This window comes from Giraffa tippelskirchi, chromosome 13, assembly GCF_054371585.1.
Source record: "Giraffa tippelskirchi isolate mGirTip1 chromosome 13, T2T-mGirTip1v1.2.pri, whole genome shotgun sequence".
In the NCBI taxonomy this organism is placed as follows: domain Eukaryota; kingdom Metazoa; phylum Chordata; class Mammalia; order Artiodactyla; family Giraffidae; genus Giraffa; species Giraffa tippelskirchi.
The window spans coordinates 30,394,801-30,415,428 of record NC_137287.1 but is presented as its reverse complement, the minus strand read 5'-3'; the positions used below and the strand labels follow the sequence as shown (position 1 = coordinate 30,415,428).

At 46.3% G+C, this 20,628-nt stretch overlaps 1 protein-coding gene and 1 long non-coding RNA gene across 3 annotated transcripts in view; one reads left to right on the top strand and one right to left on the bottom strand.

Moving 5' to 3' along the window:
- The window catches only part of SNX29 (sorting nexin 29), a 585,715-nt gene that overhangs the window by 294,343 nt on the left and 270,744 nt on the right, over positions 1 to 20,628 (top strand). The window lies entirely within an intron of this gene.
- LOC145533290 (uncharacterized) lies at positions 15,925 to 20,079 on the bottom strand. The gene is made up of 2 exons (XR_014073979.1): positions 19,884 to 20,079; positions 15,925 to 16,197 (listed from the first exon to the last, which is right to left on the bottom strand). It is a non-coding gene; the product is annotated as an uncharacterized LOC145533290 (long non-coding RNA).

Genomic DNA, 20,628 nt, shown 5'->3' with positions numbered 1-20,628 from the left:
AGGATTGTTTACCACTAGCGCCACCTGGGAAGCCCTATCTGTAACAGATGTGTGTGTGCATGTGTGTGTGTGCGAGCATGCGTGTGCGAGCTACTCACTCAGTTGTGTCTGACTCTTTGCGACCCCTTGAACTGTAGCCCGCAATGCTCCTCTGTCCATGGGATTCTCCAGGCAAGAATACTTGAGTGGGTTGCCGTTCCCTTCTCCAGGGGATCTGCCCAACCCAGGGATTGAACCCAGGTCTCCTGTATTGCAGGTAGATTTTTTACCATCTGAGCCACCAGGAAAGCCCTAATGTGCTAGAGTGGCTCACAGAACTCAGACATTTTACTCACTAGATATCTGGTTTATTGTAGAACAATGTAAACTAGGAATAGCCGGACGGAAGAGACACATAGGATAAGATATGGGGAAAGAGTATAGGGCATCCATGCCCTCTCCAGCCACTCTGCTCTTGCCAGACCCATGTGTTCACCAGCCTGGAAGCTTTTAGAACCCTGTCCTGTCCATTAAAAACAGAAGCTTCATTTTAGAGCAGGAGAGATAAAATCATTGACCATGGATGATTGACTCAACCTCTCGCCCCTCTCCCCTCCCTGGAGGCCAGGAGGTAGGACAGGAAGTTCTAACCCTCTAATCACTGGGGTCGGTTCTTCTGGCTCCTAGCCCCCATCATTAGGTGATTCTGAAAGTCACCTCATTGACGTAACAAAAGCTGCCTTTTTCATTTTCAACACTTAGGAAATTCTAAGGGTTTTGGGAGCTGTGAACTGAGAACTGTGGCCCAAGACCAAATGTATATTTCTTATGTGTGTTCAGTCATGAAATTGTATCCAACTCTTTGCGACCCCACGGACTGCAGCACACCAGGCTTCCCTGTCCTTCACTATTTCCCGAAGTTTGCTCAAATTCATGTCCATCGAGTCGGTGATGCCATCCAGCCATCTCATCTCTGTCGTCCCCTTCTCCTCCTGCCCTCAATCTTTCCAAGCATCAGGCTCTTTTCAAATGAGTCAGCTCTTTGCATCAGGTGGCCAAAGTATTGGAGTTTCAGCTTCAACATCAGTCCATCCAATGAACACCCAGGACTGATCTCCTTTAGGATGGACTGGTTGGGTCTCCTTGCAGTCTAAGGGACTCTGAAGAGTCTTCTCCAATACCACAGTTCAAAAGCATCAATTCTTCCTTGCTCAGCTTTATAGTCCAACTCTCACATCCATACATGACCCCTGGAAAAACCATAGCCTTGACTAGACGGACCTTTGTTGACAAAGTAATGTCTCTGCTTTTTAATATGCTGTCTAGGTTGGTCATAACTTTCCTTCCAAGGAGTAAGTGTCTTTTAATTTCATGGCCACAGTCACCATCTGCAGTGATTTTGGAGCTCCAAAAAATAAAGTCAGCCGCTGTTTCCCCATCTATTTGCCATGAAGTGATGGGACTGGATGCCATGATCTTAGTTTTCTGAATGTTGAGCTTTAAGCCAACTTTTTCACTCTTCTCTTTCACTTTCATCAAGAGGCTCTTTTGTTCTTCTTCATGGATGAGCTAGTTCCGTGATAAAGGTCATAGGCAGTCCATTTTTTCAAAGTACTTGTTTTTTGTATTTTTTAAAAGAAATATCCTATCTTTTAAAGTTGAAGTACAGTTCATTTGGAATATCTTGTTAGTTTTAGGTGTACAACATAATGATTCAGTTATACATACAGGTATGTATGTGTATGTGTGTGAATATATGTACATAAATATATTCTTTCTTCTTCAGTTTTTTTTCCCCTATTGAAAAAATATTTTTATTATGGAAACTTCGAATGTAAGAATAGACAGAAGAATATAATGAGCCTTCAGGTACCCATTGCCCAGCTGCAGTGGTGGCCAAGTCACGGCCAGTCTGGCTCTGTCCATACCTCCCCCTCCTTCCCCAGCTGCTCTTTGATACACTGAGGCTCATCCAAGCCACAGTGTGGTTTTCCTCCCAAATTATTTGGGAAAGTGTCTCTAATAAAGCATAAGGACCCTTCTGCTTTTTAAAAGAAAAAAGAAAATCCTGTGATATCACTCCAAAAAATTAGCAATAATTTCTTAACATTATCAAATATCTGGTGAGTGTTCACATTTTCACTTCAAACAAACACTTGAATAGGGTTCCAAGCGGGGTCCATCCACACATCATGATCTGTTAATAGACCGCTTCAGCCTCTTTGAATCTACAGATTTCCCAACTGTTTTTTCTCTCCTCTCCCTGCTTTTTTTTTTAATTGATTTTATTTATTTTTATTTTACTTTGGCTGCCGTGGGTCTTCATTGTGATGCGTAGTTGCAGTGTGCGGGCTTAGTAGCCCTGCGGCATCTAGGGTCTTAGTTCCCCGACCAAGGAGCCGACCCGCACCCCCTGCTCTAGAAGGCAGATTCTCAACCACTGGACCACCAGGAAAGTCCCTTCTCCATTTAGTCTTTAGTTGAAGTTTATTCGTGGGAGAAATTAGATTGTTGGTCCTGGAGAATTTCTCCCCCCAGTGTTTTGTGAGGGTCTATTATGTGCTTCGTACTCTGTGACCTCTCTTAGGCTTTTGGTGACATTTTCTTAGAGAAAAGCAAGCCCCGACATTGGCGACAATGATGATAAGAGTGAGTTGAGGGCTTATTCTCTTTTTCGGCCCTGTGCTCATTGTGTCACGTTGGACTGTCTGATTTAATGCTTGCTGCATGTTTTGTTGTTATTCAGTCACCAAGTGGTGTCCGACTCTGCGACCCCATGGATTGCAGCATGCCAGGCTTCCCTGTCCTTCACTCTCTCCTGGAGTTTGCTTAAACTCATGTCCATTGACTCAGCGATGCCATCCAACCATCTGTCATCCTCTATCACCCCCTTCTCCTCCTGCCCTCAATCTTTCCCAGCATCAGGATCTTTTCTAATGAGTTGGCTCTTTGCATCAGGTGACCAAAGTCTTGGAGCTTCAGCTTCAGTCCTTCCAATGAATATTCAGGGTTGATTTCCTTTAGTATTGACTGCTTGGATCTCCTTGCAGTCCAAGGACTCTCAAGAGTCTTCTCCAACACCACAGTTCGAAAATGTCAGTTCTTGAATGCTCAGTCTTCTTTATGGTCCAACTTTCACACCTGTACATGACTACTGAAAAACTGTAGCTGTGTCTTTACAGATGAGGGAACTGAGGCGTGGAGATGACAAACCACCTGCCCGCAGTCACTGGGCTTCACGTATTGAATGAGGTTGTGGCCTTGGCTGTCTAACTCCAGAGTTAGTGCTCTCCGCATGATGTTAGGTAGAAGCAGGAACCAGGCCTTCCTAGCTGGCTGGTTCAACTTTTAACTCTAAGGGGGATGACGGCGATGAAAGCGTTGCCCAGCAGCATGCTAGCTCTGAGCTTGTCAAGCCTGAGGGACTTAATGAAGGGATGAGGAGGGATAATAGGAAGAAATTGTGGCTGATACAGTCTCTGCTGAAAGCCCCAGTGCTGGCTTAGATGGCCTCTTCTGATGCCTCTTGTGCTCATCGTGTGTCCCCAGCTGTTCCTGTGCTCAGGCGACCCTCCCAGGGTAGCAGAGGGGAAGGTTCCACTTGGGGCAGCGCGCCCTTCTCGCCGAGGGGGACCTCTTTCTCTCTTGCAGGTCTCCGGCCCTCCATCACTCAGTGCAGTTGGCTGGGGGTGTTGAGTGGCAGGTGACAGCCCGGCTCCTGGGCGGACGTGCCCACATCGCAGCCTTGTTAGCTCTCGCGCATCCCTGCCCTTGTGGTGTGGCCCCTGCCCTCCATGGAAGATGATACCGCAGGCCTTGCTTTCGCTCCATGTCTCCACCCTGGGATTTCTCTTTGGCTCTGTTCCTGCTCCAGCCTCGTGGCGTCTCTGGAGCCTGCAGCACTTGAGATGGAACAGATGAAGCTCCTTAGAGAGAGACACTTGCAAAATGATCTGCTACTCCTTTTTGGGCAAGGGATAAAAATACTTGTAATTATGGTGGCTGGTTTTCAGCTTTTCAGACCTGCACTATTTTGGGTGTGTTTCATATTTGCTTTCCTTCTTGAGGTGGGAAGTGGCTTCATGAAGCTGCCTCCTGGGGAGGAGTTGTGTGGTCTGGGTGGAGGGGTGCAGGAAGCACTGTGCTGTCAGGGTTGGGCTCCGTGTCGAGGAGGTGCCAGGGGAAGGGGCAGGGCTATCCCATGTGGATCCACCCACCACGAGCATCTAGAGGTTGTCCTGAGCAGTGGGGAGCCATGGAAACTGGAAGTGCGGGGATGGGGGCAGACAGATGCTCAGTTGGGGGGAGGGAGGTGGTGAGTTTAATGCACGTGGATGGAATAACGAAAAACTACCCCAGGGCTATCCCCCAGCTTAAAATTCCAGTGGCTCCTCTTTGCCCTTTGAATTGGTTAAATGTAGTCCCCCCTCCCTTTTTAAAACTTTTTATTTTATATTGGACTATAGCCGATTAACAATGTTGTGATAATTTCAGGTGGACAGCAAAGGGACTCAGCCATACATATACATGTATCCATTTTCCCCCCAAACTCCCCTCCCATCCAGGCTGCCACATAACATTGGGCATAGTTTCCTGTGCTAATACAGCAGGTCTTTGTTGGTTATATAGTTTAAATATAGCAGAGTATACATGTTGATCCCAAACTCCCTAACTGTCTTTGCCCCTGGGTAAACATAAATTTGTTCTCTGTCAGAAACATCTCTTTCATAAAGTTCATTTGTATCATTTCTTTTTAGATTCCACATATAAGGGATGTCATCTGATATTTCTCCTTCTCTGTCTGACTTAACTTCACTCAGTACAACAGTCTCTATGTCCATCCAGGTTGTAGTAAATGGCATTATTTCTTTTTAATGGATGAGTAATATTCCGCTATATGTATGTATATATACATATGTGTGTGTACATACATGCCACATCTGCTTTATCCATTCCTCTGTCAATGGACACTGAGATTGCTTTCATGTCTTGACTACTGTAAACAGTGCTGCAGTGAACATTGGTGTAGCCCCTTTTCATATGTTACTGGGAGACGCTGTATGCCACGGCTATTGCCTTCCTCTTTGCCCATATTTCTCAACTCACCATGAGCTGGTGTCAGTGTCCAGATGCACGTGGTCTCACTCATCTTTGGACCTTTCCATGTGTTGTTTTCTTATCTGGAACCCTGTTCTTTCTCCTTATTCCCACCCCTCCCCATTTTCCTGACTTCTGAGCTTTCAGAACTCGTCTGAGAAATCTTCCCCAGCCACCCTCTGCACTCCTGAAGGCCGAGTTGTTATCCCTAGGTGTCTTATTTCTACTACCCTCTTCCATCCCACCCCTCCGCCACCCCGCCCCACGTCTCCACTCCTCGTCCTGACTGTGCCGTGTTACGTGTTTGCTGTCTTGTCTGTCCTTGTTTCCCTTGTCCCCCCCTGCCCCCCACCTCTCACTGTGCTGTGAGTTCCGCCGTGGCAGCTCCTGCATCGTCCTGCTCACTCTTGTGGTCCCAGCGTCTCCTGTGGTCCCTGGCACCCAGCTGGCACTGATAGAATTTCGGAGTCTTTTGGCTGCAGGTGACAGACAGCATGGCTGATCCCGTGGTGGCAGAGACTGTGCTGGGTGTTCATCAAGCTTGTCTCACTTCTCTCCCCCTGGATGAGCAGGGCTGGTGCGTTTCCCAGTCTCCCTTAGGTTAGACTAGGGCCATGGGACTCGTTCTGGCCGATGAGCTATAAGGAGAAGTGATGAGTGCCCTCCAAGGCTGAAGCAGAGAAAGCTGGTATGAATTCCCTTTGTTCTCGTTGTCCTTGCTGTGAAGGCCCTGGGAGCCATGTGCTCCCTCTGTGTAGCTATGGGGTGATGCTCCCCTGGATCCCCGAGTTACCACCTGGAAGGGATTGGCCTCCTCATGCTGCCAGGCCTGCTGCAGACTTTGGGAGAGCAGGAATAGACTATATCTGTGCAGCTGCTAAAATATCAGGGTTTGCTTGTTATTACAGCAGAGCATAGCCTACCCTGATTCTGCCTAGAAGGAGAATTTCTTGGTTGAAGGGAGAGTTTGGCTTTAGGTGTGGCTGAATCTTGGCGTGTGAGCTCTGTTACTGGGCTCCTGTCTCTGTCTGTCTGTCTCTTTCTCTTCCTTACCTCTACCATGTCTGGGTTGATATCATTTTGGTGGGTTTATCCCTCCTGGTCACAGCTGGCTGTGATAACCCCCGGGCAGATAGTTCTTCCAGGTTCACATTTCAGGGGAAAAAGAGTGAGTCTCTTTCTTGATTCCTGGGGAAAGCCTTGAATTCCTTCCGATAGAGCCAGCTTAGCTTCCCTCTCCCTATTCAGCCAATGGCAGGATACCTCTCATGTGTCAAGGCCAACGGAAGAGCCCAGTTCAGACATGAGAATGAAGGCTGGGGTGTGGGGTGGATCCTGAATGAACACTGAGACTGTTGCTAGACAGAAAATAGGTGCCATAGGGGCAGGTGACCAAGATCTCCTTCAGTGCTGAGTGAATGTTTAAATGTGTGCATGAACGAACGAATGAATGAATGAGTGCCAGATTGGTGGATACATTGATGACTCAACCTCTCCCTTGCTCCAGGGGGCTTGCAACCTGGCAGGGGAGTCAGCATCATAAAGGAGTAGTCAATAGTAGCAAGTGATCAGGAAATCAAATGAAGTCACACAGGAAAGGAGGGAATTCATCAGAACTGATCATGGAGGGGCATGGCTCAGGGTGTCTCAGAGACAGTATTGTGAAACTGTTCATTTCTGAGTTGGGTTCTGAAGGTAGAAAAGGAAATTGCCAGAAAGATAAGGGCAGGGCAATCCAGGTTGCAGGCACAGCATGAGCAAAGGCTTGACCAAGTTCTCAGGAGGCAATTAACTGATACAGAATAGAGTGAGACGGAGGCAGACATCTTCAGGTTTTCTTTTTATCAGCACTCTCCATTTATCATTCTCCTTAGAGTCTTTTCCTCTTCAGGTGCTACGATTAATGTTTATTTTTCTGCACTCTGTACAGTGGGACAGCTTTATCTTTCCTTTGCCTTTTCTCCTGCCCATCTGATTCTCCTTGACACCAGGACGTGTGGACTGCCACACATCCCATCCCCTCTCTGCCTTCAGCCTCTGGATAGAAATTCCTTTCTAAAGCCCAGCCAGTCATCTCTGACCTTCTCAAGAAGGTGTAGTTTTGTGGGTCAAGCCGGTGGTGCTAGAGACTTGTTTCTCTGCAGTTGGGTCCTCAGGAAAGTACCTGAAGACTTCCAGCTTGAAGATTTGTATTAATAGCAGTTTTGCTTGGGTATGATTGGGACACATCCTGTGAAAAGCATTGCCTGAGGGTGTCCATCATTTTAGAAGTGGCACTTCTCCAGACCTTGGACTTTGCCTCCAAATAGCTTGATGTTCTTGCTTGTTTTATCTAAAGGATCTAAAACTTTCCATCACCTGTCTGTCCTCTTGCACCTAGAGGCCAACGCATAGCACAGTGGCTCTGGTGATAGGCTTGCAAAAGCCAAGGTTCGACCAACTCTGTCCAGGTTTGTATGTGAACATTGCTGCTACCATCTATCTGAACAACTTTCTTATGTGGAATAAGTCAGATACCCCCAAAGTGGTTCACTCACCTGGAAGTGAATGAATGATTACTAAGTACAAAATAATTCAGTTGATGCCATTTAATAAGTGCCTGTGTGTGTGTTCAGATGCCAAGTCGTATCCAACTTGTTGCAACCCAATGGACTGTAGCACACCAGGCCTCCCTGTCCCTCACCATCTCCCGGAGTCTGCCCAAATTCATGTCTATTCAATTGGTGATGCCATCCAATCAAGTCATCCTCTGTCACCCCCTTCTCCTTCTGCCTTCAATCTTTCCCAGCATCAGGGTCTTTCCCAGTGAGTCAAATGTTCACATCCAGTGCCTACTGTGTGTCAAAAACTAGACAGGGGCATCACATGCATCCTCTCAAGTACTTATACCAAGAGGTTAGAAACTAGGCTCAGAAAAGGTGAGTCGAATATCCTAAGGCACACAGCAGAGAAGTGGTAGAATAGTTTTCTTTTTTTCAGTTGAGGTTTAGTTACAGTGTAGCTTATATATACATATATATAGTTTGTTTGTTTGTTTGTTTGCTTTACATTAGGTTATTATAAGATATTGAGTTAAGTTCCCTGTCCTCTACAGCAGGCCCTTGTTGTCTTCCTCTTTTATATATACTAATATGTATATGTTGATCCCAAACGTCTGATTTCTTTCTCCCCACCACCCACTCCTCTTCCTCAGTGGCTCAGATGGTAAAGAATTTGCCTGCAATGTAAGAGACCCAGGTTCGATCCCTGGGTCGGGAAGATCCCACAGAGAAGGGAATGGCTACCCAGTCCAGTATTCTTGCCTGGAGAATCCCATGGACGGAGGAGCCTGGTGGGGCTACAGCCCATGGGGTTGCAAAAAGTCAGACACGACTGAGTGACTAACACTTTTATTTCACTTTCACCACCCCCTGCAGAATTGTTTTCTTTTTTTTTTTTTTTTTGAGTCCATTCCGATGGCAGCAGGGGCTGAGATCCTGCCACCTCCCCATTCAGCCGGTGCCTTCCTTTACAGAGGTGTTACTGTGAGAAGTGACAGCGCTCCTTGGAGGTTAAGCATGTGGTTTCTATTTCCTGACACATTTTATGACTGTCTTCTAGTGGAATACTCTTCCAAAGCTCAAAATAGACTCAAAGTTGGACTCGAAACCACTTTGGGGTTTTGACGCTTCTCCCGGCTCCTGGCGGTGCAAATTAATCAAATGAATTATGTAGCCCAGCTAATAACTTGCCTTGATCCAATGACTGTGTAGAAAGAATGAATTGAATATTTTTATTTAATCCACTTTGGGGGCATGTTTGAGTGGATTGAAAAATCAAAAGCACAAAGAATCCTTTGTGTCAATTAATGGTGAACCATTCTGTTCTTGGGGGCAGGTGTCTTTCTCAGTGATGGTTCAGATCCTTTTCAAGCTGCCTGGCTTAATGTCTGTTCTGTGTTTGCAGGAGCCAGGCATTTTTCTGAGCACTTTATCTTACTTGATCCTAAGTAGTCTTACTCTTATCTCTGTTTTTTAGAGGAGAAAGATGAGGCATGGTGAGGTGGCTAATGTTTCAGGTCACATAGGTAACTGGTGGGAGAGCTGGGGGTGAAATTCCAGGCCCAAAGCTCATAACTGCTCCCTGTTGAAAATCACCTTGAATCTGAACTAAAGGAGCTGGCAGAGGTAGTTTGTCTCAACATTGGCCAGATTGTGAGGGTCCCTGTGTTGGCCCTAGCTATGTTTCCCGGCCCTGTTACCCAGCCTCTGGGACTTGTCCTCATCTGTAGCCTGGGAATGTTGATTCTGATGTTTACAGATCAGTCAAGGAATCATTTACACTGCTTCCTACTGGGGGAGCGACAGTGACACTCCTGATGAACAACCCATGCGCCCCAGGGCCGAGACGGGCTGGTAGAAGCACGCAGGGAGAGAGGGTGCGTTGTTTTGGTTTCCGAGGACAAGCCCCTTCCACCCAAGGTCAGGAAGTCCGTGGTCATCACTCCTCTGCCGACTGTGTAGGAACCTGGGCAGCCTTGGCTCCTGCTGCCATGGCGACCGCAGAAAGCGTGGTCTCTGATGACTGGGCGTGGCTTCTTGCCCCGACCCTCTTCTAGGAAGTGAGTCCACACTTCCTCTCTGGGCCAGCCCAGGTCCTTCCACAGCCTGTTTCCCCAGGCTGGCTCCTCGCCTCCCTCTGGCTTACTGTCACAGGGCTGAGGACAGCTTCTTCCACCACTGGAGCCACTCTGGACCACGCTGGGTCTAGACCACTGCTCCCAGTGCTGTCAGAGCCCCAGGGAGACGATGTCTCTGCATCCTCCCCTTCTTGGTTCTCCGCACCACCTGTCCTGGGATTGACCTGACCAGAATGAGGAGCAGTGGGATCTTCGGTCCTCTTTAGGGAACCCCACACCTCACCACAGGGCAGTGTAGTCTGCCTCCTGCCTCCCTTGGAATTTACTGTGATGCTTTCTAGGTTTTGTGTGGGGGGGTTTTGGCCACGCTGAAAAGGGAAGAATCTTAGTTCCCCAGCCAGGAATTGAATGCACCCCCCCATCCCCCACCCCACCCCCCTACAAGGAGATCAAACCAGTCAATCCTAAAGGAAATCAATCCTGAATGTTCATTAGAAAGATTGAAGCTGAAGCTCTAATTCTTTGGCCACCTGATGAGAAGAGCCAACTCACTGGACAAGACCCTGATGCTGGGAAGGATCGAAGGCAAGAGGAGAAGAGGCGACAGAGGATGAGATGGTTGGATGGCATCACCGACTCCATGGACATGAATTTGAGCAAGTTCCGGGAGATGGTGAAGGACAGGGAAGCCTGGTGTGCTGCAGTCCAGTGACTGAAGATCATCAACCCCCACAATGGAAGCACAGAGTCTTAACCACTGGACCGCCAGGGAAGTCCAGCTGGACACTCAGGAGAATCCTCACTCATCCTGTCTGGAGGGGCTGCCAGAGTCCCTAGCCATTCCTCCCCTCTCCTCCCCATCTCAGAACTTTTGCTGGCCAAGTTGCCAACAGCTCTCTGCGTTTTGTTTATAAGAAAGCAATTCTGTCTCACAGCATCCTTTGTGGCTAATTTTTTTCCCCATCAGCATCCTATTTTTTCTGCCGCTTCCATTGACACAGGTACATTTTACCTCTGTACTCGGCGAAACACAGACCTGAGTACACCCTGCCTCCTCGACTTGACTCACAGGCTCCATTTCCGTACCGAAAACCCAGCTTTGCCAGGGCAAGCTGTCGGCCTCCTTTACACACAGTGACAGGTACTTCTTAAAAGTTTCTTTCCCCTTCACAGAACCTTTAAAATACCCTGATCCAACTTCTCTGGGTCATGCAGACAGCTCTGTGGCATGCTTAGGGCAAAGAATATGACTTTTTTAGCAAAGGAGATCGAAATTGGATTCTCTTGATTCTGCCCCCCCCCCCCACGCCCTCCAGGTGGTTTTAAAAAAAGATCCATTTTTAACAGTGTAAAGAGAGAGAAGGGAGGCCAGTCTTCCAAAAACTTGGAAATTCTTTTTTCCTACAAAGACCAACTTCTGTGCCCCAGCTCTTTCATTTCCAGGTGCATGAGATGAATGCTTCTGAAAACGAATCTTTTAACTTCCGTAATTCTCCTCTAAATGAAATGTGTAACAACCCAATTCCTACCATGTAGAAATTATTTTCCTTTTGTGGAGAAAACTGGATTTAAATGCCAAAAATATTGCCTTTGGGGAACACATGTAAACCCATGGCTGATTCATGTCAATGTATGGCAAAAACTATTGCAATGTTGTGAAGTGATTGGCCCCCAACTAAAATAAATAAATTTATTAAAAAAATAAAAAAAAATAAAAAAAAAAATCTTTTTTGCTTTGGTAGTTAAAAGCTTTTAAAATTAATGGAAAATTCTCCAGCCCTTTGCTGCAACTCAGGAGGAGAGCAAGATATCGGTTTCTCTGTAAATAACATAACAACCCCTTTCCTGGTGTTTGAGGTTTGAGCTGCTTTGATGGTGTGTACTTTAAAGCAAAGTGGTGGTCAATTTGGATGAAAAGTGATGAAATCAAGTGGATTAAATTGGCCGTCAGCAGTTAAAATGCCATTTTGCATCTGAAACTTTGTGTCAAACAGCTTTTATATATCTAGGGAAAGAAAAGTAAATTTCTGGCAATTTTTTTTTTTTTTTGACACATCAGAATTATAACTTGCTTTGCTGGTATAAGCACTTCACAGTTTCTCCATCATGGATCGGCAAATGTCTTTTTTTTTTTTTTCCCTATCAAATGATACGTATTTTAGGCATGGTAGACCACATAGTCTCTGCTGTAGCTACTCACCCCTTCTGTTGTCGTGTGCAAGCAGCCTCAGATAATACACAATACGTAAACAAATGGATGTGGCTGTGTTCCAATAAAACTTTATTTTTTTATAAATCTGGCAGTGGGCCAGATTTGCCCTGCAGGTAAGATATGTGCCAGCCCCTGATCTAGAAGAGTCTCCTACTTGATAATGACGATGGTGGTGGTGAAGAGGGAATCATCGTGCTATCAGCATCAGCCCCTGTTCTCAGTGCCTGTGCTGGGCCAGGCAGAATGCATGTTTATTACTGGTAACACTTGAACAAAGGGTTGGTATGAGTATTGCCACTTTGTTGTTGTTCAGTTGCTAAATCATGTCCAACTCTCTGCAGTCCCATGGACTGCAGCATGCCAAGTTTCCCTTTCCTTCACCATCTCCTGGAGTTTGCTCAAACTCATATCCATTGAGTTGGTGATGGCTCCCAACCACCTCATCCTCTGCCGCCCCCTTCTCCTCCTGCCCTCAGTCTTTCCCAGCACCAGGTTGCTGTCAGTTGTGTTATTTGCTCTTCTGTCGTTTTGGAAGCTTTCTGTTAAGCAGTGCCTTTTACAAAGCACAGTGGACTATCTTGGCATCACATCTGAGGGTGAATATGTTTTGAAATCTCACCATGTTCCCAGTTCAGTTCAGTCGCTCAGTCGTGTCCGACTCTCTGCGACCCCATGAACTGCAGCACGCCAGGCCTCTCTGTCCATCACCAACTCCCAGAGTCTACCCAAACCCATGTCCATCGAGTCGGTGATGCCATCCAACCATCTCATCCTCTGGCGTCCCCTTCTCCTCCCTCCCCCAATCCTACCCAGCATTAGGGTCTTTTCCAATGAGTCAACCCTTCGCATGAGGTGCCCAAAGTACTGCAGCTTCAGCTTCAACATCAGACCTTCCAATGAACACCCAGGATTGATCTCTTTTAGGATGGATTGATTGGATCTCCTTGCAGTCCAAGGGACTCTCAAGAGTCTTCTCCAACACCACAGTTCAAAAGGATCAATTCTTCGGCGCTCAGCTTTCTTCACCATCCAACTCTCACATCCATACATGACCACTGGAAAAACCATAGCCTTGACTAGACAGACTTTTGTTGGCAAAGTAATGTCTCTGCTTTTAAACATGCTATCTAGGTTGGTCATAACTTTCCGTCCAAGGAGTAAGCGTCTTTTACTTTCATGGCTGCAGTCACCATCAGCAGTGATTTTGGAGCCCAAAAAAGTAAAGTCTGACACTGTTTCCACTGTTTCCCCATCTATTTCCCATGGATCGATGGGACCAGATGCCATGATCTTGGTTTTCTGAAGGTTGAGCTTTAAGCCAACTTTTTCACTCTCCTCCTTCACCTTCATCAAGAGGCTCTTTAGTTCTTCTTCACTCTCCGCCATAAGGGTTGTGTCATCTGCATATCTGAGGTTATTGATATTTCTCCCGGCAATCTTGATCTATTTCTGCTTTATTGACTATGCCAAAGCCTTTGACTGTGTGGATCACAATAAACTGTGGAAAATTCTGAAAGAGATGGGAATACCAGACCATCTGACCTGTCTCTTGAGAAACCTGTATGCAGGTCAGGAAGCAAGAGTTAGAACTGGACATGGAACAACAGACTGGTTCCAAATAGGAAAAGGAGTACGTCAAGGCTGTATATTGTCACCTTGCTTATTTAACTTATATGCAGAGTACATCATGAGAAACGCTGGGCTGGAAGAAACACAAGCTGGAATCAAGATTGCCGGGAGAAATATCAATAACCATGTTCCCAAAGCTTTCCTAATTCAAGAGGGTCCATTCTGGGTTCTTTAGGAGAGAGAGAGAGAGAGAGAGAGAGAGAGAGTGAGAGAGAGAGAGAGAGAGTGTGTGTGTGTGTGTGTGTGCGCGCACGCATACGTGCTAAATCGCTTCTGTCGTGTCCAACTCTTTGTGACCATATGGACTGTAGCCCACCAGGCTCCCCTGTCCACGGGATTCTCCAGGCAAGAATACTGGAGTGGGTTGCCATGCCCTTCCCCAGGGGATCTTCCTGACTCAGGGATTGAACCTGCTTCTCTTATGTCACCTGTATTAGCAGGTGGGTTCGTTATCACTAGTACCACCTGGAAAATCCCCTTAAGAAGAGTGGCCATTGCAAATCAATGTAATTTGATTAGTCACAATCTTGTATCACCAGGAATAAAAGTAGCATAGGGTCATTGAAAAAAGTTACAGATAAGGAGAACTTAAAAAAATATTCACTTGCTTTTCATCCCAGAGACGATCACTGTTGACACTTTAAGATCTGTTAGGACAACATTTTGTTTCCATAACGGACATATAAATATAGATATTATCTGTCACATTGCTTGTTTTTTGACTGGAATGTATAGAGTTTTTCAAACCTGGCATCATACTCTCTGCTGAGTTTTATAACTTTTATCATTGAAGTCAAATTTCTACTCCGGAGGCACTGTCAGTGGTGGGAGGCTTAGTAGCGCCATTTATAGTGCACAATGTGACCTGCTAATGGATGGTCAGATTTTCAATGCAACAGCCTTTGAAAGCATACAGACAGCCTTTGAAAGGGTACAAACCTGTCCTTGGTCAGCAGCCCGTATGTCTTCCCTCTGAGTTTGTATGAGTGAGTACAAAGTCACATGTTGTTCCCTCTAAAAGACTCCAGAAGCTCATTTTTAAAAAAGTGATATTCACAAACACTTGCCTGAAGGTCAGATGGTCTGTCCACTTGATACCTTTGACCTTGAGTTAAGCCAGTTCATGGCAGGAGCATAGGCAGCATTAATCATCTTCCTGCTTAGAGAATTATTCCTTTGCAGTTTACCATGGAACTGTCTGTGTTGAAGGCTGCAGACCAGTAGCCCATGGGTGTATCTTCTTTGCACATTTAGAATTGATGCAATTTTTTGTTAATAATGGCCAGTGTTCTTTTTTTTTTTTTTTAAATTTGCCTGCACTAAGTCTTAATCATGGCACGAGGGCTTGCCTAGTTGTGTTGCCCAGATTTGGTGGTTGTGGTGGGAGGGCTTAGTGGCCCCATGGCATGTGGGATATTAGTTGGGGACAACCAGGAATTGAACTTGAATCTCTTGCATTGGAAGGCAAATTCTTCGCCACTGGCCCACCAGGGAAGTCCCCAAATGCTCTTTTTAAATTGAATTATTTTGGCCAGTGTTAAAATCCAGGTTTGAGCCGCACCCTAGTGAACCACTTGGCTGCACACACCAGGAGGGACACAGCCAGCCATGCCCATGGCATTGCTTATAATGACAGAGGACTCGGTGCAACTCGGTGATCCGTCAACAAGAGAGGAGATCTTTTAAAAGGTGTGGCATAGAGATCAATACAGCCGTGATACTGGACGAGCCTCAGCTGTGCACGTCAGTGTGGACGGGCCTCAGGAATGTTAGGTGGCAAATAACAGAACACATTTGTATAAAGATGAGTGAAACAGGAGTGAAGTGGAAGAGGAGGTAGATTAGGAATTCACCTATGTGGTAAGCCATCCAGAAAAACCTTCCATGGTGGCTCAGTCGGTAAAGAATCCGCCTGTAGTGCACAAGACCTGGATTTGATCCCTGGGTTGGGAAGATCCCCTGGAGTAGAAGGTGGCAACCCACTCCAGTATTCTGGCCTGGGAAATCCCATGGACAGAGGAGCCTGGTGGGCTACAGTCCATGGGGTCGCAGAGTCGGACGTGATTAGCATACACAGAAAACCAAAGGGATGACAGATACAGAAGTCAGTGCAGTGCTCACAGGGGAGAGGTTCTTAAAAGTACCGGATGTTTCTGTATCTTAAGTGATACAGGCAGTGAGTGGGTGCATAGGTATTTGTTTTGTTACGGTTACTTATTTCCTCTATGTATGTATGATATTTCTTTCTTTGTATGCTTGAACTATTTCATAAATTACAAAATTGAATTGTCTGGAGCGACTGGGCCCATATTCACACACAGCAGCTGTCAGGTTGTTGCCGAAACTCGGCCTCTGTTCACTGGTGCCAAATAGAAATGCAGAGACAGAGTTTTGGGTGAAATAGCAAACAGTAGCTTTTATTGCTTTGCCAGGCAAAGGTGGCCACAGTGAGCTAATGCCCTGAAGACCGTGTGACCCACCCTGGAGAGCGTAGTGAGGAGTTTTATAGTGTTCGAGGGGCAGGGTGTGGCCAGCTCGTGGACAGTTCTTGGATTGGTTGGCATCAGGATGAAGTTTCAATCATCATCAACCTTCTAGTTTCCACCAGTCTAGGGTCTGTGTTCTTGTGGTCAGCAGTTTTCATCTGGAGGGGGTCTGCTTCCTATAAAAGCAATTCAGGAATGTATGTCAGGCCTTTATGTTTCAGGAAACTGGGAGTTTGTTGGTTCTCTTATGTGGCAGAAATACAGTCTAAATTGTTACCAGTTCCCTAGCCCCAAAGCTAGTCTTTGTTTTGACATCTTCACATTTCCCAGTCATTAACTCTTGAGTCTGTATCATTTTACTTTGGAAACAAGGACACAGTGGTTTGTTCACGGTTTCAGGGTGGAGTGGAGTTCCCACTGCCTCCTTTAGATGCTCTGTGCGAACTTTCCTGCTTATTAGAGTCCTTAACCACCTACTCCTCCCTGATGTTCCCATGGCCCAGCCTATCCCGTGTGTTTTCAGTGACGTTTGAGTTTTTGCCCTCCACCCTTGGGGCTTCAGGAGATGCAGCCTGCTGAAAATCGTTGTGTTTTCTACAAGCACATAGGTAAGAATATTGGTGACTACTTACAACACATTGTGGATAATGTGAGAAATTTCTCTCACCTAGAATGTGAGTAATCTAGAATGTGAGTAATCGCCATGTGAGAGAAATTTCTCAGAGTTAAAAGTCTCAGAAATGATTCTCTTGACTACGCAGTTAAGTCTTATGGATGTTACAAATACTGTCACTGATCATGTTTTCTTCTTTGCCTTGGCTGCTGGGAAGCTCAGAGGCAAATGTGGGCTCATCTGGAGCCATTGATAGTGGAGACATTGTAATGTGTGTTTTCTGTTTAACCTTGTTGTTGACTTCGCCTGTTCTCTTGCCTCTCCTCCCTCCTTTGTTTCCTCACTTAATTATAAAATACTGTTCTTTAAGACACCTGTTTGCAAGTGGCCATATTATTTTTGGAAAAAGAGCTTGTAAACAATTCTCATTTACCTAGGATAATGGCAGAGTACGGGTTCGTGAGAGCATTCTGGAAATCTGAGCCTTATCCAGAGTATTTTATTCACAAAGCTGCCTTGATCATCTTTTTCAGTCATGTGGGTTACTAATTTTCCAAGAATGAGAATATAATTAAAATACACTTAACGCTGAAATGCAACTGAACATAATTTGATCTTCGATAATTTAGAAGGCAGTTAAGGAGCTTGCCTTGCCTCAAGACCATAATTATGAACATCAGTTATATAATGTGACACTATAAGAAAAAAAAAAGCTGGTTATTTCAGCTTTCTGATTATTTGAAATCTGTAGGAACTAGAATTTAGAGTCAGTGCATGCAGTGTATATAATGGTCTTTGAATGCCCCCCCCCCCATATGAATAGTTCATACATGATTTCATGGCTGATGAGTGTCAGAAAAGGGCAAGCATATAGTAGGAAGAGTTTGATTCTCCAAACATTCCCCAGGTATTAGTAGTTCCTGTCATGTGCTGAGTGCTGGAGAAGTCTTTGCTGTTTCTGGCTTGATGCAAAAAATTCAGGAATAATTAGGTTTTTTTTTAAGTGTTAAACGCTTTAGCAGTACAGTTTGGTCTCTTACCTGAGCATGAAGTGGGTAATGAAGGGAGTCACTGTTCCAGGAAGTAGTTCTTCCACTGAGAAGCAGAGTGGAAGTGGATTGGGGCTTGGAAAGATCTCAGAAGGCCCAGAACAGCCTGGTTTGTTTAAGGGGCTTGTCTGTTTTTTTCCATCTTTCTCCTCATGGTGATAGGGGAGGAGGTGGAGAAGGTGGTATTATTGTTGGAGGTGGAGGGTAGTGATGGTGGAGGAGAAGGTGTTAATGATGGAGGTGGTATTGACTGAGAATATATTGATGAAGTGTACTGATGAAGGATGTGATGGTGGTGGGGTTGTTTTTGGTTGAGAAAGAGGTAGAGGTAGAGGCCTTACTGATGGAGTAGGTGATGGTGATTGAGGTGTCATTGGTGGAGATGTGGTGGAAGTGTTATTGATGGTGATGGAGATGTTATTGATAGAGTAGGTGGTGGGAGATAGGGGTGCTGCTTTCAGCATTTATTGAGCATTTCTGTGCCAGGCACTATGCTCTACATGCTTTACACTTACTGTCTCATTCAGTCCTCATGGCAACCCTCTGAGGGAAGGTATTTTTTGTACTTTCCATTTTCTAGATGAGGAAGCCAAGGTACAAGGAAGTTAAATACATTCTTCAAGAGATAGGACAGCTGGGTGGAGCCCAGCCACATCACAGCTTGAGGCGATAGGACAAATCAGTATTACTCATCTCGTCTTTATGAAAAATCGTGCAGTTCTTTTCATTATAGAATTTTTGCATTCATCTTGATTTTTCAGAATGTTGCACAAAAACATGATTTAATGGACTTCCCTAGTGGTCCAGTGGTTAAGACTGTGTGCTTTCAGTGCAAGGGCATGAGTTCAATCCCTGTTGGGGAAGATCTCACATGCTAATAAGCATTGAAAAACAAAACCAACCAAACAAACAAAAACATGACTTATCTTGATGCCTGATTGTTTTTGGTGCCCTCTTAAATTTTGCACTGGGCTCCTAGTCACCCCAGGCCCACCCTGAAAAGCAGATTGCTCTTGATCTTGGGCCTATCCAGGCTCTGAAAACCTCAGACACTGCAATTGCAGTTTCCGAATTTCACAGCTCCGGGCTTTGGAGAGGAAAAGACAGTGTTTCCACTAGAATGTGGTCCAATTTCTTGCCTTTTTAATTGGTATGTGGCAAGGCAGAGTAGCTGGGCTTCCCAGGTGGCCCTGGGAAGAACCAGTAAAGAATCCACCTGCCAGTTCAAGAGATTTAAGAGACAGGGGTCCAACCCCTGGGTCAGGAAGATCCCTTGGAGGAGGGCATGGCAACCCACTCCTGTATTCTTGCCTGGAGAATCCCCAGGGACAGAGAAGCCTCAGGGGCTGCAGTTCATAGACTCCCAAAGCATCGGACACGACCGAAGCAACTGAACACACATACACAAGGCAGAGTAGCTACAAGCTGTAACCTGTCAAGACTTATAACAAGCCTTGAAATGTATCTTGAGATCTGTTGAAACAGCAGAGTCTTTGGCTGCAGAATTAGACTATTACAGAGTTTTTGACATCTTCGTCCTGTTCTGGCTGAGGCTAGCGTGCGTGTAAACGTCTTTGAACGCACGTTCTGCTGCCTTTACAACCACACTCCCTCCAGTTGAAATTGAAGGGGACCTGCGTTTGGCGCTGATGGCGTGAGGCAGCGCGCTGCTGCTGGCGGAGCTCTCCTGGCAGCGGCCTGGCCTTCGGGGGTCATGGCGGGATGTTCCACTCTGCTTCCCCAGCACTTTGGAGATTCTTCAAGAGTTATTAGAGACGTGACAGCAAAGGACAGACTTGTCCACCAAGCTGTCCTGTTGAACTCACCAAGAGCCCCTGCGTCCAGAGGAGGCAGAGTGTTGGTCTTGGTGGGAGTGGTGAGAATCGCTGCTCTTCTAAACTTTGTCTTAAGACCAAGGACACTGGGGGACTTCCCTGGCGGTCCAGTGGTTAAGACTCAGCACTTCCAGTGCAGGGGGCGCAGGTTCGATCCCTGGTCGGGGAATTAAGATCCCACATGCCTTGTTGCCCAGCCGAAAATGAATAAATAATTTAAAAGTAAATAAACAAATAAGTTAAATAACAAACCAAGACCTAGAAAAAAAAAACTAGGAAAAATATATTAAAAGGAAAAAAAGACTGAGAACATTGGGATCATGGGGATGTGGCTCCCGAGCCCCTCTGCACCCCAGCTTCCTTGCCTTTAAATAGTTGAAGAGTGGGCTTCAGAAAACAGCTCCGGCCACTGGGATAGCTTTAACAGAAAGATGAAGTTCAGATTTGGGGTGCTCAGAGCTGCCTCAAGTCTGAATTTTCTCCTTCATCGAATGGGGTCCTGACGCCAGCTACACATTGTCTTGGGGGTGAACGGTTACATGTATCAGGGCCCAGCAGACCGAGGGTGTGGGGACTAGTGGGATGTGGTGGTGGTGAGGGGGCGGGGGATGTGTTTTTTCTTGCTGCAGTGAGGATGCTGTGACGTCACGAATGGGAGGAGCGATGTCACGTGGAAGTGTCACCACGCTCGTGTCTCACAAATGGGGAAGCTGATGCACAAGGGAGGACCCGTGCTGAGACCTCATGCCTCTCACAAGTGCTGGTCGGGGTCCATTTTCCTCACCATCTTACCCCAAGTGTCTGGCACAGTATTGTGCAGCCTGGCATCTGAAAGCATTTGCTGGGTGCCTGTCTAGAGAGGATGAGGCAGGAGGCTGTCGATGTAGACTCTGCGGGGGCCCCTTGGGCTCCTGAGCTGTCTGTGAGTATCACAGCCTGAGTGGCTCTGGGATTCCCAGGGGCCTGTCTGCACAGCGGGAAGTGCCCAGCTGCCTTCCGTCAGGACTCGGATTGAGCACCGGCGTGGCCAGGCTAGTCATTCGTATGATCAAATATGACCCTGACTGTCGGCAGAGTGCTGCCACCAACCCTCCGTGTCGTCTTTCACCT